The 16108-nt window shown below is 41.0% G+C and overlaps 1 long non-coding RNA gene across 1 annotated transcript; it reads right to left on the bottom strand.

The window, feature by feature from the left end:
* Positions 1–1407: 1407 nt before the first annotated feature.
* Positions 1408–11415, bottom strand: LOC138703299 (uncharacterized). Its single transcript, XR_011333080.1, has 2 exons — positions 8142–11415; positions 1408–4243 (listed from the first exon to the last, which is right to left on the bottom strand). It is a non-coding gene; the product is annotated as an uncharacterized lncRNA (long non-coding RNA).
* Positions 11416–16108: the final 4693 nt, after the last annotated feature.

Here is a 16108-nt window from a genome sequence, read left to right as displayed (position 1 = left end):
TCTTGTCGCTATTTTATTCGCATGAAAGATAAACTAAAAAAAAAAAAAATAAAGCAAGTTATTCCTGATACCCTACTGATATTGATTATATATTTAACGTTTTCTTGTAGGGCGGCAATGAACCTCCGGGTTCCTTAAAAGCCGAAAGTAAGTAAGTAGTAAGTAAGCAAGTAAGCGTTTTTCGGCATTACTTCAAATATACTATATTTCTGTATTTTCCTTTCATGCCTTTGAATGGCTTATTAACTTGAAATTTATTTTACCTAGATATTTATGAGTAATTTTGTTTAATTCATTCTGATCTTTAAACTTAGTTGACTGGATTAATTAACGATCTATACAATTTACTTAAATTTATTCGTCTAAACGTGTTGTTGGTCCGTATACTTTTTTGTTTCCTCATATTGCAATTTCGGATGAATTCAGACAGAATTATGTGAAAGTATCAGATGCAAGCTAACCTCTGACCACCGAAGGTCAGATAGAAGAAACCTGTCATGAGTATCGAGGCAACTTCTGAGACAGACTACTTCAAGGGTGTGTCGGCCCTAGATTCCACCCGTTCACTGTCATGTGTAAGTACACAGACCCCTCCAGGCGCTCACTTATCTGGTCAACAGTTGACTCTCAGAATAGTAAGGCTACTAACTTGGTCAGATTTCTTGTCATAATTACTTGTAGAATGAGAGCAATTACAATAAATGCCTAAACTCGATACAAAAATTGTGATCTTCAGAAACTCCCGTATCCTTTATCGTTATATTCGAGGACGCAACATAAAAACTTGTGGCAGCATCGGAGATTCTACGTAGAAGAACAAGAGTTTCAGTTCGGTTGAAGCAGATCTTCGAGGAGATCACTGTGGGCGGAGCACATATCATTATTAATTAATAATAGTTCATAACTTGAAATCAAATATTTTGAACTTATCTTGATTTTATCTAAATCTGGTTCATTATATCTTGTACCTTAGCTTAGAAAACACAGCTAATATTAATGATACACTGTCAGAAAATTCTGATAATGAAGATAATGTTCGCGACATAAGTTGCGATACATATTTGTCCGTCACGCGGAATTCCACGTTTATTTCCAAAACTTTTGATGGAAACAAATAAGAACTTACTTGTTAGAGAATTTATTGCTGTTGTGAAAATTGCAATTATTGAAGCAGTTCGCCCTCGAAAATGTAAAATACTTTTGAAATTAGTAGAATGAAAAATAGTTGGTGAAGGCTAAAAAAAAACAACTTGCTACATCGGAAAGGATTGTCGTGTCCCAGGCTGCAGTCCCAGGATCGACGGACTTCCTTCGAAGACGTAGGTTGTACGTAATTCTCGATGTACCGGCGACGACCCCAGATGTTGGAAGATGAGTTGAGTTGAGTTGAAGAAATAAATAGAAGGATTACTGTGCTAGCTCACGTTTATTAACGGTTCTAATTATATCAGTCCGAAATGATAGCTGAAGCTTAGTCACAGAATTTAAGTCTTAAATGAAAACAGATACAAAGTTACAAAATGTTAAAGATACAAAGTTACAGAATGTAGCGTCGACTAGCGCAGAATACGCAAGTGAGCGCGGAAACAAGAAGTCACAAATGAGCTAGGGGTCAGGGTGAGTCAAAACTTATATAGGGAACAACAGCCATTGAGGGAGGAACACCTGTTTCGTTAGCGTCCCTCACGCGTTGAGTTATGTGACATGGGACATGTTCCCTTCAAAACATAAGAATTGTGACAACAATTAGGGCATACAAATCCCGATAAGTTATGACTAGCCCAGCCCCACCTGTGAGCTGTGAGGCAGCTTGAATTACCATTAAGTTACTTTCAAAGCCTTTTCAAGGTTTCTGTACAAAAGCTGAAATACTTTTCAAAACATGTGAATGCTCCTTAGAATTGTTTCTCGTAGTCTGTCAGTTTTCCATTCGTCTTCATAAATGTCTGTCACACTAAAACGATATTTCACTTGAAATGTTCCAAACACACAATAACGTCAAATATATTACCCTACAATATAGAACCAGTGACTTTTAATCCAAATAAAGGGGAAACAACTATTCTAAACTTTAGACACTGAGGTCACTTTCTGAGGTATTCACTACACCTCCCCCCTTGAAGAAAAGGAAGTTGCTCATCAATGGACGACTTCCTTTTAGCGCCACGAACCTCGCTTCTTGGTTTCTTGTACGCGTTTCGCCGATGGGGTGTCCTCCTCGTCGCCTATCACCTCGGCGATGGCGGCTGGGGACCCTTCGTTGACCGTAGACATCAGCTCGGTGGTGTCCGTCGGTGTTCCTTCCTGGCCTCGACGTAACGACCGTCTAGGTAGAGAGATGGTACTCCCATGGTAGTGAACTGGACCAGCATGTATTCTCTGCTTGATGACACAATGGCGAATGGCATCCGTACAACTAGGGTGTTTTCGCCAATAACTCCACAGGAAGAATCCGCAGTGACGACAACACTTGCAGCAGCAGCAGCTTATTACACAGGTTATGATGACTACTGTGAAGATCACACCAACACATGTTGCCCATGATGCGTAGTATAGCTTCCATGAGTGGTTGATTCTCCATTGCTCTTCGTCTATCATTTTATTGATCTCTTGGATCTTATGGCTTGTAAGTTGGAGTTCATCTGTATTGGAAAGGACATTACTTAAAGGAATGTGTAATTGTAATTTATCAAGGATTTGTTGTCTTCTGGAGTTGAAACAGCATTCATAATTTAGAGGGATAGTAGGAATAACGTCAGGAAAGGTTACGTTTTTGGTAATAGTAGAACAAGCCAATAGGGTGGTGTGCGTTACGTACGCCTTACAGCCTGATTCTAGTCGTATACGACCTTGACCACTCAGTACCACAGACTGAGGAGTGTGGTTGCCGGTGCATAGGAGACAACCTCTGGTTGTGGAGATACATGAAGCCACTCGTTGCCGTGCAGTTTTAGCCATAGGGTGTTCCGTAGTTCCAGCACTCGCTGCTTACAGGATGTCGGAATGGCTGCCGTCGATGGGTGCAGTAGAGATGCTTCGCAGTCTTCACCCGCTTGAAAGTTTATCACAGGAAAGTCCTGCTTGCAGATCATCCTGGTGTCATCGATGTGGAGACAGTCTTCTACATTCTTCTCGGTCAACTTCGCATATGCCTGTCTGGTTGGTTCACTGAGAATAAATTCTCTAGAGGGTTCCAAATAAATATATTTGTCTGACGTTGAGTTTGTCCTCTTAGGAAATGGAATCACTTGAAACAATTGATACCTTGTTGAGGTAGTTAAGGGAATATGGAGTACATAGATTAGGTATTTCTCGTGAATAAAAATTTTGGGTTTAATTAGTTGAAGGAGTTCTTGGGAAGTGGAAGTAACAGGATAACCTAGTCCAACTGGCAACTGCTCGCTTCTCATCAGTTTCCTAATCTGGCTGGGAGTTATCACCTGAGGTTGCAATATACCATCTTGGGCATGAACCAAGGCATCTAAGATTATGTTAAATGTTCGTTCGCAATCATCCATTGATCTTTGAATTTGAAGGGAATGTTCCGCAATGGTTTGCGTGATTGAGATTATGTAAGTTTCATTAACTAACTGTTCTGATACAGTATCCATATGCTTAGCGAGTTTGTTCAACCCTGACTGCAATATTTTTTCGTTTCGTTGAACTTCTTTAAAAGTGGAATTGAATGATGCTATAGTGGATTTTACTACAATCATCTGCTCTTTCGAAATACGCAAGAATTCCTTTTGTTCATTTTCTAATGCTGAAATTTTGTCACTATAATATTCCGCGTCGTCTTCCGCCAAAGTTCCGAAAAGGATTTTGCTAATCTGTCCTACAAAATTTAAAACACCGCGTTTTTGTCTGTCATGAAACTCATCACTGGGGGTTGTGAAATCTGCTAACACATCTCTCAATTTTCCTAACCGTCTTACACGGCTGAAGGCATATGACCTGAATGATACGCAATCTGTCATTCCATACCAAGTTTGATTCTTTAAGCCTTCGCAAAATGATGTTGCTGCCTGTACATGTTCCTTTGTTAATCTTAGACTTTCCTTGACTTGCTCAATATTAATGTATGTAACTAACTTCCAATCAGTTGCGGACAATTGCACTTCTCCACGAGCATCGAAGTAAAGACCTGAGCTTTCTTCCATCTTAGTATAAGTAAAATCGAGACCAACTGCTCGGGCGACAAGTCCCGTCAGTATCCACACGAAGATTGATTTACACATCGTTCCTGAAAGGAGAGAAAAATAGTTTCACTCGATTTGTGTGAATGCGTTTTGTTTTATTCTTTCCCAAACTAATTTCAATGTTGTTGTTATCATAGACCTTTGTTATCTCATAGGGACCTAACCATGGACAATTCAATTTCTTTGAGGTTCCCAATTTAACACTTTCATTTTGCATTAATACTTGCATTCCAACTTCTAATTTTATGGCGTTAGCTCGACGAGTGTCATATTGTTCCTTTTGGTTTTCCTTTGCTTTTACAATATTGTTTCGAGCAATTTCATAACTAGCCTTCAATTTGAATCTTAATCCTTGTACCAAATCTTCATAATTATATAGCGGTCCTGGTTTTCCTTTTTGCAATTCGCCTGGGAGATTAGCAATGCTGCCGAACAATAATTCAAACGGTGTGAACTTTGTGACCGTGTGAGGCGTCGTGTTGTAAGCGAAAACAGCCAATGGTACCCAATCATCCCATTGTGTTTGCTTTTCAGTGCAAAAACATCGTAAGTACTCTGTTAACACTTTGTGAGTCCTTTCTAAAGCGCCATTACTCTCGGGGTGGTACGCAGTAGTGTTTATCTTGTCAATTTTGAACAATTTACATACTTGTTTGAAAACATTACTCATACAATTTGCGCCTTGGTCAGTTAAAATAATTTGCGGAATTCCGTATACAAGACAAACATTTCGCACTAAGGCGTTTGCTACAGTTTCGACTTCCTGATTTTCAATAGGTACAGCTATCAAATATTTCGTTAGGTTGTCCTGACAAGTCAGTATGTACTTATGTCCTTGTTCCGTTAGTGGAAGGGGACCTACGACATCAAGAGCTAATTTTATCCAAGGTTCGGGTTGAGTATCGGTAATCTCTAATTCCTGCTTAATGTATGGTCTGGTCATCTTATTCTTTTGACAAGTGGGACAAGTCCTAATATACTCTTCTACTTCCGATTTCATATTAGGCCAATTTACATACAATTTCAACCGGTCAAGGGTTCGATGTATTCCTTGGTGGCCTCCTACTGGGCACACGTGTATTTGTTTAATAATTTTGTTCTTTCTCTCATCGGTAAGCTCTTCTTCCGAAATTAGGGCGCAGAGCTGTGGGTTTCTGCTTAGCGCGTCTGCATTGGTGTTTTGTTTTCCTGCCTTGTATTGAACAGTGTATTGGTACTCTTCTAATAATAGTCGCCATCTGAGAGGTCGCGAACTGGGGTCTTTGACACTAAATATCCAAGTCAACGGTCTGTGATCTGTTAGGATTGTAAACGACCTTCCCAACAAGTAAGGTCGGAAATGCTTACATCCCCAAACTATCGCCAATAGTTCCTTCTCGATCGTGGAATAGTTGCGTTCTGCCTGATTCAGAGTTCTACTCCCGAAAGCTACGGGGAGGTCTTGGCCTACCGTGCCCTGACTTAACACGCATCCTATTGCGTTGTTGCTAGCGTCGCAAGTTAGGATGAAGGGTTTAGTGAAATCAGGATACCGTAATATTGGTGGGGTCATAATCTTTTCCTTTAGTTCCTGAACTGCGTTTTCGTGTACGTCTGTCCACTTGAAAGCAACGTCCTTCTTCAATAATTCTGTTAAAGGTTTAGCCAACTCACTAAAATCTTTGATGAATTTCCTGTAATATCCTACTACCGAGAAATGATTTGATCTCTGTCGGTGATCTTGGAGAAGGGAAATTTACTTGATTCGACTTTCTTCGGGTCGGGTTTTACACCGTTAGTTGTTACGACGTGACCAAGATAATTTAGTTCCTGTCTCAGAATCTCACATTTATCAGGTTGCAATTTCAAATTATGATTCCTGAATCTGTCGAAAACTTCTCTTGAACTTGTGTTCTTCCAAAGTTTCGGGATAAATTACGACGTAATCTAAGTATATTAATGTTCGTATTCCCTGCAAACCTATCAAAACATTATTCATGAGTCTTTGAAAAGTACTCGGTGCGGACTTTAAACCAAACGGCATTCTAGTATATTCGTAATGACCACTTTCTGTTGAAAACGCTGTTTTCATTCTATCATCCTCAGCTATTGGGATTTGCAAATAACCGCTCGCACAGTCTAATGCTGAAAAGAATCGAGCTCTTCCTAGTTTGTCTAGAATATCTTGGATATTGGAAAGGGGGTAGCTATCACCAATTGTAACATCATTTAACTCTCTGAAGTCTACACATATCCTCCATTTCTTTTCACCTGATGCGTCTAACTTTTTAGGAACGACTAGTATTGGAAAGTTCCAGGGACTCGAACTAGGGGCTACTATGCCGTCCTCTAACATCTGAGAAACCTGTTTATTCACTTCTTCCTTGTGAACGTGGGGTATCCGATAGGGCTTAACGTGTATCGCTCTTTCATGAGGTACGTCTGATGTGGGAATGTGGTGTTTAGCCGCCGTAGTGGCTGTTAAAGTGTCACCTGGGAGGTGAAAAATGTCTACGTATTCGTGGCATATCTGCCGAATGGATTCTTTCTCCTCTATATCCACGATATGATCTAAACGCAGCTGAGTGTTTAGTTTCGCGTGTCTATTTTCCTGCTTTTTACTAAAAGGTTCATTTGTTTTCTCTGGGTTTCGAACCAAGTGCACATGTATTATGTTGGAGGTCTCTCCCAATTTACATTTACGTTACTCAACTGATACGCTTCATTTGATGTGTTTAATATGCAAACAAGAGCCTGTTCATTCTCAATATTTGTTACTGAATTACATACAAATATACCTGATTCTATTTCCTGCCTCAATATAATAACGTTTCCTTTCCCTTTCAATGGAATTTTTACGAGCCGTTCTGTCCGGGGTGGAATATGAACCTGACATTGGGATGGGGCGAATACCAAGGTTACTTCATTCTTTTGAAGAAAGTCCTGACCCAAAATACAATCATATGGTTGGGGGAGTTGGTCAACTATATAACACAGCTGTTGGTACCGTTCATCTTTTACCTCGAAGTTTAAATTTATCTGTCCTAGGGCAAGAAGTGTGTCACCTGTTACTCCTTTCAACTGTATATTAGTTTCCTCTATTTGAACTAAAACAACATTTCTTTGAATAAGCAAAAGCTCAGATCCCGTGTCGATGAGTGCATTAATTTTACCTTTTACTTGATTACTTACTAGTTGTAACGTAGAGTTATGACAGCCGTCTACTGGATCCTCGGATCCCTGGCCACTCGGGCCTGCTACTGGATCTGCCTCGGCAGTCCCTAACACTGTGGTCTTCACTACCACACTTTGCGCATTTACACGCGAACGCCTTTCCTTTGCCCTATGTCCCTCTCTCGGACATTTAACACATGTCACTACATGTACACCGTGGGTTCTCGAACCCGGAGTCCTTGGGCCTTGTGTCCTCGAACTCAAGTACCTCGACTCCTCTCTCGGGGAAAATCTCTTCTTTCCCGACATTAACGCACTTTCCTCTTCAAGCGCGATCACTACTGCTAAGGGGAATCTCACCTATCCTACTTCCCCACGAGGTTATCACCTCACTCACGCCTTGCGTACTGCTGATCAGCTTGCAAGCACAAAATCGACCGTCCTTCTAGACGCATAGCTTTCCTCTAGTATTTTCTTAATACTATCCCACGTATCTCTATCTGTTCTACTTAGCAACTTAGTCCTTGCCTCCTCTGTTATCTTAGACTCTATGCACTTTGCAAACAAAACTCTCTTACTGGGGTGGACTAAAGTAATCGCTGTCTCTACGTTAGCAACAAATTCTCTGAGTTCAGATTTCTGTCCTGAAAAACATTTAGGAATTAACTTTAAAGCTTCACTTATTGAACAATAATGTTCCTCGGGCTCAAGTGAATTTGAATTTATCTCAGAGGGATTCATGATCGAGCTTTTATGTTACCAGCAAGACTAAAGTTAACCTGGGCTCACCTGCGAGGATGGGTGCAGAAGGAAGAGGCCCTCGGGCGTTCGCTTCCCGCCGCCGGTTGTTGTCGGGTCTCGCTGTGGATGAATCTGTACGCGTCTCCAGAATTCAGCTGCTTCCTCCGCCTCGACGGACCCAGCAATTAGCCGACAGGTATCCACTAGCTGCCACCAGAAGAACGTCCTGTCGTGTCCCAGGCTGCAGTCCCATGATCGACGGACTTCCTTCGAAGACGTAGGTTGTACGTAATTCTCGATGTACCGGCGACGACCCCAGATGTTGGAAGATGAGTTGAGTTGAGTTGAAGAAATAAATAGAAGGATTACTGTGCTAGCTCACGTTTATTAACGGTTCTAATTATATCAGTCCGAAATGATAGCTGAAGCTTAGTCACAGAATTTAAGTCTTAAATGAAAACAGATACAAAGTTACAAAATGTTAAAGATACAAAGTTACAGAATGTAGCGTCGACTAGCGCAGAATACGCAAGTGAGCGCGGAAACAAGAAGTCACAAATGAGCTAGGGGTCAGGGCGAGTCAAAACTTATATAGGGAACAACAGCCATTGAGGGAGGAACACCTGTTTCGTTAGCGTCCCTCACGCGTTGAGTTATGTGACATGGGACATGTTCCCTTCAAAACATAAGAATTGTGACAACAATTAGGGCATACAAATCCCGATAAGTTATGACTAGCCCAGCCCCACCTGTGAGCTGTGAGGCAGCTTGAATTACCATTAAGTTACTTTCAAAGCCTTTTCAAGGTTTCTGTACAAAAGCTGAAATACTTTTCAAAACATGTGAATGCTCCTTAGAATTGTTTCTCGTAGTCTGTCAGTTTTCCATTCGTCTTCATAAATGTCTGTCACACTATAACGATATTTCACTTGAAATGTTCCAAAGACACAATAACGTCAAATATATTACCCTACAATATAGAACCAGTGACTTTTAATCCAAATAAAGGGGAAACAACTATTCTAAACTTTAGACACTGAGGTCACTTTCTGAGGTATTCACTACAGGATGACCTGCTATCAATCAAAGCAATTCTCGGAGAGAATTATGTTACGCTTCGAAAATTGATATCTTCGCTTATAAATTATTTGATAGTAGACAAGGTGTTACGGAAAGGAGTTGCTAACTGGGGAAGCATTTCTGAAACAATGATGAAATTATTACATGCACGTGATCATGAGGGAGCAATTGCATTCATTAAATGCATAACGAAAGCATGCTTTGTTCAAAGTTACATGAAGACATAATTTATTAGTCTATAACTGTTGCAAAAGCTGAGGATGAGTGGATGCACCCCCAAATGTTGCCGAGGTGGATTCGGGAGCTTAAAGCTTATATTGTCTGGTACATTCAAGAGAAGAGCTATAGAAAGCAAAACTCCAACCGCGAATTCTCCTATAAATGATGGAAATATGGGAAAAGTCGCACATTTCCAATTATTAACTTGATGTAACCAATATTATAGGAAAGATGACTCTTTCTAACGATTAACATGATGTGTTCTAAATTACAAAAGGAAGGGAACGCGCCAAGGGAATGCCTCAGTCTTCTCATTGTGTTACTCGTAAATGTTCGCGGCCGAGGACTTTCTTGCAGCAGTAACTCCACCGAATATGCAGAGGGAGTACAGCTGTGTGTAGGGAGGTGCCCCTTCGAATTTAGGTTACGTTTGAGACGAAGTAACAAAGGGACATCTAAGTAGAAACAGACAACCTTTAGTGTAGTTAGTTATGAAAACCCAGTTAATAAATTAAAATTTCAGAAATCATGATGAGGGTAGCTATGAAAGAAAAAGCTGGAATACGTATAACAGGGCAATGGTAGGGAGATTTCTGTGATAGACATAGCGCGAATAAATAGGACACCGATCAACGTGAGAGCAGGTATGAGAGATATATCGAGAATAAGTAAGTATAGCAGAGGTCAATGTGAGAATAGTGTTGTAAAGTTCACATAATTGCCTGCGTGTTCCTTCAGAAGACGAGAGCTTGGTGTGTTTGTCCCTTCGTATTTCTGGCCGGATGTCCACTCACACCCCGCCCCTAGTAATTTCCCCCCCCCCCGGTGCCGACAGGTCTCCTCACCACATGGCCCGGCCCGGAGAGAGATGGTCTCGCTGGAAGAGACATTCCTTCAGAATACGGGACTCGCTATTTTTTTTTCCCCCTCGTATTAGGAGCCAGATGTCCACCCACACCCCGCCCCTAGCAACTTGTTCACGGCGGCGAGGGGTCCCCCGACCACGTGACCAAGCCACGTGTGCTGTGGCGGGAATTTGTGACGTCACATAGCGTCAGAACGCTCCAAGCCACGCCAAGGGGGAGAGAAATGGCGCGAAGCCCGAGGTGTATATAAGGCGGGCCGAATGTCCGTAGAGACACTTGGGGAAAATACACTACTGCTAGATGAGAGGGCAAACGGCTTTTAGCTGGGAACCTCGATCTAAAGTTAGTGAATTGCAAGTCGGGAACCAATGGAGGCATGGGATGCTTACCCTGCCTGCCATTTTAAACATCATTCATTCTTTCTTCGTTCCCTTTCATTCATTTCGTAGAGACACTTGTTTGTAGGCTAGGGAGATAGCTACCACGCACTCCTTGTCACAGACACTATTTTCATTTGACACAGCGTGCTAGTATTTCGTCGGACGTGGTTTTCACGGCCGGCATTTTTCCACGGAACAGAATCGCATCGCCGGATCTGTCTCCGCTTCCCCGACCCAGTCTCCCTAATCAGCCTATCTCCATACCAATTTTTCTTAATTACCTCCCCCTTTTTTTTACCTCGTCTTTACTTCACCGTGCTCTAACCCTTTTAGAAAACATTGTCTTTTCTGTCTTTGACTTCCCTCTCTGTGGACGCCCATCGCCGGCCATTTGTCAGCGGAGCTCGTTAGCAGAGAGTCTTTACTTCACTGTGCTCTAACCCTTTTGGAAAACATTGTCTTCTCTATCTTCGATTTCCCTCTCTGTGGACGCCCATCGCCGGCCATTTGTCAGCGGAGCTCGTTAGCAGAGAGTAACCCCTCCATCTCTCGTCGGTCGTCGAATCGCGGACCCTTTGGGGGCGAGCTTCGATAGGCGAGAACCTCCACCACCCCTGCTTCCCGTCTCTCAGTTCTCCTACCCACCGTATTCGCACTTCGAGCAAACTCTCTCTTCAGTTTTCCCCAGACACTCCCGTTTCTCCTCTCTACTCTTTTCTACGTCGCTAGCCCGTTCCCTTCATACCAGCCCCTCGCTACTCTCTCTCCCTCGTCTTGTCCTCGTTTCTCCCCAGGCACTCCCGTTACCCCTCTCCAATATTCTCAGTCAGAACAGCACGCTTTCAAATTTGCTTCAGCCAGAATCACAGGGCCAAAAACGACAATATTCTAGATTTTCTCAGACACTCCCGTTTCCCCTGCCCCGGAACAGGAGAAGGACATTGATTATTTCAAATAAACAACTATATCTGTAAAGGAAAAGAAACAAATATCAAATTTGTTAACTTGTCGGACCAACATACCTTTCAAACTATATCTGTATCAACGTATTTCTTCCTACATCATCGTATAAACCCCCACCACGAATTTCGTCCTCACCTATCATTCACTCCCGTTTCCCCTCTCTCCACCTGGGATCAACCATCGTCAGCAGAAGAACGTCAACGCAGATCGAAACACAACAACTATATTGAACACCATCCTTCCCCACACACTTCAGTTCCCCTTGTCACGTCACTCCCGTTTCCCCTCTCTACACCTGGGACAGCAGTCATCAGCAGAGGGACCACAGTCAGCAGGAGGCCGGCGCACGACAATAGGTATGATTGAAATAGCGGGAATAATGATAGAGATCAACATGAGGTTAACTATGACTGAAATAGCGAGAATGAGTGTAGCAGAGGCAATCGTAAGCATAGCTATGAGAGAAAAAAACTGTAATAATTATATCAAAAGTCATCGGGAGGATAGCTAAGAGAGAAAAACGAGAATAATTACATCAGATGTCATCGTGAATAGCTATGACAGAAATTGTAAGAATAATATAACAGAGGTCATCACGAGGATTGCTATGAGAGTTATAGTGAGAATAAGTATTGCAGAGGTGATCACAAGAATAGCTATGATAGATATAGTGAGAATAAGTGTAGCAGAAGTAATCGTGACGATAGTTTTGACTGAAATAGCGAAAATAAGTATAGAAAATGTAATCGTGAGGATAACTATGAGAGAAATAGAGGGAATAAGTATTTTTAGTTGGTTTCTTAACGACGCTGTATCAACTACTGAGTTATTTAGCGTCGATGAGATTGATGATAGCTAGATGGTATTTGGTAACATAAGGCCGAGGATTCGCTATAGATTACCTGGAATCCACCTTAAAGTTGGGGGAAACCTCGAAAAAACTAAACCATGTAATCAGCCCAAGCACGAATCGAATCCACAGCCGAATAGGAATAAGAATTGCAAAAGTCATCGTGAAGATAGCTATGAGTGACAGAGCGGGAATGAGCCTTGAGAAATGTTATACGAGAAAAAACGAGACTTGGTATATCAGAAGCCAACGTGACAATAGCTATGTGATAAATATCCAGAATAAGTATGTCAGAGGCTATCGTGACGATAGCTTGAGATAAATAGCCGAAATAAGTAAATCGGAGGTCATCGTGTGAAAAGTTATGAGCAAAATACGAGACTAATGGCCGGTTTCTCTAAGTATTGTTAGAACACTTAACGACTGCTAAACCCTCACAGTTTGTTAAATACAGTTTTTTCATGTCTTCAACACTAGTTTGGCTTAACAGATTGTTAACTGTTTGTTAACTTTAAATGTAGGATTTCAGCCACTTAACTCATTTAATAAACTGTTAAATATGGCGGATTTTATATGATACGGAACTCTACTAGGATTCTGTGTAGAGTTGACTACACACACATTCATGTAATTATTGTCACCTGGTGGTCATAATGCTGAGATTTTTCAAACAGAAATTCATATTTAGCATTACAACTTAATCTTATACATAATACTGTACAGTAATTATTATTCAATAGTAATCAATACAACTTTCATTTATCAACTCTCTGTACTATAAGGATCACGGTCTACTGTAACAGGTTATGATTTTATACATGACTTACTCTACAGCCCATAATTTAAATAATAATAATCATTTCAGCCAATAAGAAATTGCCTTACATGTGCAAAATCAATTACCAATTTCTGTTGAGTAGCTAGAATAGTATTAACGACAGTTAAAGTTAAGTGTTGGTTATTTTAAACGAAATTATGTTGAAGAATTGGAAAACATTTTAACAAAACGTTAAAAATAAACCAGGTGTTAATTTAACATTTGTGAAGCTAAATTAAACATTACTTGGAGAAACTGGCCATAAGTATATTAGAGATCATCGTAATAGCTATGAGATAAGTAGCTGGGATAAGTATAACAGAGGTCATCGCGACGATAGTTATAAGAGATATAACGAGAATAAATTTATCAAATGTCTTCCCTGAGAAAGTTTTGAGTGAGAAACAAGATTAACTATGTCAGAGGTCATCACTACGACACCTATGAGAGAAATAGCGATATTAAATACTGTATAACAAAAGTCATCTTGAGGATATTAGTGAGAGAAAAAGGAGAGTAAATGTATCAGAATTCATCGTGAGAAAAGTCATGAGAGAAAGACAAGACTAAGTCTATTAATGGTCATCGTGAAGATAGCTATGAGAGAAATAGCATGAATAGGTATGTCAGAGGTTATGGTGAAGATATCTAAGAGGAAAATAGCATTAATAGGTATGACAGTGGTCGTTGTTGGTGATAGCGCTACGCACTGTGGTCTCACCACCTAGCTCATGGTAATTCTGTGACCGGGGTTAAGGGTCCGGATGAGACGTAGGCGGAAACATTTAGGTTGTAGGGGAGTTCGGAGGCGGCGCGCAGCGGAATCTGCGGGGTGGGCCTTAGGGCATGCACACCATTCCATCCTGGGTAGTATAATGGACCCACCTGAACGGCTTGCATGTGAGAACAGTCTCAGTCCGTGGTATGACAGATGTCGTCGTGAAGATAGGCATTATAGAAATAGCGAGAATAAAATTAATATATCAGAGGTCATCCTAAGGATAGCTATGAGAGAAATAGCGAGAATAACTATAACAGAGGTCGCCGTAAGGAATATTACGAGAAATATAGCGAGAATAAGTGTATCATAGTTCGTCGTGAGGAATGTTATAAGAGAATAAAATAGACTGAGTACCGGTACTTCAGAGATGTCATCGTCACTATAGCTATGAGAGAAATAGCGGGAATAAGTATGCCAAAGAATATCGTGATAATATCTTTGAGTGAAATAGCGGGAATAAGTAAAGCAGATGTCATTGTGAGTGTATTTATGAGATAATAGCTAGGGTAATAACAGAGGTAGTTGTTTAGTCACCTATTGGAAGACAGGTTTGAACCTCACAAGTAAAAACAACAAGGTACCACTTATGAGGCAACTAGGCCAGAAGACAATAGGGTAGGGTGGCCTGATCCTTTTACACTCCATTGAATACATTGCGGACTAGCTACATATTACACTAATCAGACTTCAGATATATACAAATAATTGTTTTTCTTATGACATACGATCAAGTGAGATGTAATGCCTGATAACGGATGTACATATCAGACAGGATCTCAATCATAGGTAATTATTGAGGTAATGTGATTATTCGATATGAATTGATTGTAAAGAATTCAATGGTAGAGCTGAACAGTAAGAATTTAAAGCCAGGTAAGGCTTTATTTAACACTGGGTAAATGTGTCATCGAGAAAGAAAGAATCCCTGTCTGATGTAACAAATATTTTGCTAACAGTAATATATGAGGAGCAACTAATCAAAAAGTATATTGTCCACAAGTGGACAAAATTGAGTTTGATATGGTAATCTATACTTTACCCAAATTGAGATTACTTAAAATCGTATAATTTGAAATTATATTGAAAAAGTACTTTGAAAACCAGTGGTTGAAACATATTGTACTGTCCATGGATTTATATTAATTTTAGTTGGTTATTTAACGATGCTGTATCAACTACTAGGTTATTTAGCGTCGATTAGATTGGTGATAGCGAGATGATATTTGGCGAGATGAGGCCGAGGATTCGCCATAGATTACCTTGTATTCACATTACGGTTGGGGAAAACCTAGGAAAAAACCCAACCAGGTAATCAGCCCAAGCGGGGGTCGAACCCACGCCCGAACGCAACTTCAGACCGGGAGGCAAGCGCCTTAACCGACTGAGCCACGCCGGTGGCTTTGTCCATGAAGGTGATTGAATCGAAACATATACAGAGTGTTAAAAAAAGTATCCAATATTTTAGGAGGTATTAGTAAGCATCATAACACGAAAATAATGTGTAATAAACATTGGTCCTACAACACATACTTTCTGAGAACTGTACACTTGTTCATAGGAGGTCCTCAATGTGACGTCCATTTATGGCAGTGTATTTCTCTGCCCTTCGGCGTAAAGAACCACGCACTCTTTGAAATTGATCTGGTTGTTCTTGATAACCAAAAGTCTAAGGGATTTAGGTTTGGGGAACTAGCAGGCGAAGGTGTGGGGCCTCGTCAATCAATCCAGCGGTCCCGAAATGTCAGCGTCAGGTGGGTGTTCACGATCATTGCGGAAAAAATGGCCGGTGTGCCATTATACATGAACTACATCTGTAGTCTTTGCTGACCTGGCACATACTCCAGCAAGGTAGGCAATACGTTAATAAGAAAGTCCAGATAACGTTCCCCAGATAATCTCTGTGGTAGCACGTAGGCCCTAATCTATGGCCAAGAACGCCTGTCCATATGTTGATTGAGTATCGGTGCTTGATGCCTTGTTTCTTCAACTGCATGGGAATATTCATAGGCTCACACATGATGATTACGAAAATTCACAACACCATCTCTGCTGAACCCCA

Source organism: Periplaneta americana, chromosome 7 (genome assembly GCF_040183065.1).
Source record: "Periplaneta americana isolate PAMFEO1 chromosome 7, P.americana_PAMFEO1_priV1, whole genome shotgun sequence".
Lineage (NCBI taxonomy): Eukaryota > Metazoa > Arthropoda > Insecta > Blattodea > Blattidae > Periplaneta > Periplaneta americana.
The sequence above is the reverse complement of the archived record's forward strand: the minus strand, read 5'-3'. Positions and strand labels throughout refer to the sequence as shown.